This window comes from Bison bison, unplaced genomic scaffold, assembly GCF_000754665.1.
Source record: "Bison bison bison isolate TAMUID 2011002044 unplaced genomic scaffold, Bison_UMD1.0 scf7180017864538, whole genome shotgun sequence".
In the NCBI taxonomy this organism is placed as follows: domain Eukaryota; kingdom Metazoa; phylum Chordata; class Mammalia; order Artiodactyla; family Bovidae; genus Bison; species Bison bison.
In genome coordinates, this window is record NW_011495086.1 from 137,791 (window position 1) to 139,352 (window position 1,562).

Consider the following 1,562-nt stretch of genomic DNA (forward strand, 5'->3'; position numbering starts at 1 on the left):
GATAATTCAAAGAATAAGAGGATCAATTTAAAATTTTAAAAATTGAACAAGATAATAATTCAAGAGGATGGTACCAGTTCTAAACCACAATATTTTCTTTTCTTCCTAATGGTCTTGTTTTTTACCAATTGGTCTTATAAGTAAAAGGATTCTCTAGTGAGAATCATTCTGAAAGGTCAATTTAGTGATAACTGTGATGGAAATTGAAATATTAAAAGGGAAAACAAGCGCCCCCCTTCCTTCCAGAAATCTACAAAACTAACTGCTCTGTGGGAGGCAGAGGAAACACCTACGCGGTACACATCCAAAATGTACTGTGCAGGGAGAGTGAACTCAAGCACAGGACAGACCAACAAAGTAATCTGCAAAACATGGTGATTTCTCTTAATTTCTCTACGAGATCCTGTCTCGCTCTTTCTTCACTCTCCAGTTGATATTGCTCTACTTGACCGTGTTCTATCATATTCACTTCTGTATGACTTCTGAGGGTCACTACTTCTTGCTCCAACTTCTTTCTCTTCTCTCTAGTTTTTTACATTTCTTTTGCACTAGTTTCATAGATAATAACTCCTGTTGAAAAACTTGATTTTTTGCATCCAGGTGCAGACCTTTTGAAGATGCAGTTTCCAGCTCTGCTGGAAAATCATCAGTCTTTAAGAATAAAAGGATACTGTTTGCTAGTGAAGAAAGTGGACTGAGCACAGCCTAACTCAAACCCAGGATGAAATAAATACGATGGTATCTGTATTGTAGAATGTAGGACCAGGGATTACTCAGAGAATCAAGAAATATGTTCTCACCACCAAGAGTCACAAAATATGTTCTTCACTGTCATCTTTGTCACACAAAAATTGCACTTGGTTTTACACTCTTTTATGGTCCTACAATAATATTTTTCTATCTTTCCTCCATAAAATGACTACAAGTCACCTCTTAGTAGAATGTCTCTTACTCCTCTCCCCCTCTTAATGTCCCAGGATTTTAAAGAAGTTTGAGGGATACTGTACTGTCATGCATTGGAGAAGGAAATGGCAACCCACTCCAGTGTTCTTGCCTGGAGAATCCCAGGGACGGTGGAGCCTGGTGGGCTGCCATCTATGGGGTCACACAGAGTCGGATACGACTGAAGTGACGTCGCAGGGCTAAGTTAATAAATCCCTTCCAAAACAAGACTATGAGAATAAGACTCTAATTAATAAATCTTGTAAATATGGATTCTAACCCCTAAGCCTTTTTCTGAAGTACAAAGACGTTTTGCTAATTTGAATTGCATTCCAAACAGAATTATTTGCAAAGTTAAAGAAATCCCATTTCCTAACAGTTTACAGAGATGATCCACACATTTTTCTGAACAGCAACAACAAAAAATGCCTCATTCTTGTAATCCTTTGTTACTGTCCATTTATGCAAGACAAGTGCTGTGCACATCAATAAATATTCCCTGTTACACCAATGTATACTTAGCCAAGATTCCCCCTCATGGAAGAAATGTCAATAGTGTAAAATCAGGGGCTAAACTGTTCCTCAGAGCCTAGGTAACAAGCACTGATGTGAAAAGGCTC

General features: G+C 38.2%; 1 protein-coding gene across 1 annotated transcript in view; it reads right to left on the bottom strand.

The window, feature by feature from the left end:
• Positions 1 to 1,562, bottom strand: part of LOC104982717 (ankyrin repeat domain-containing protein 26-like) — a 48,040-nt gene that overhangs the window by 8,582 nt on the left and 37,896 nt on the right. The gene's annotated exons all lie outside the window — the stretch shown is intronic.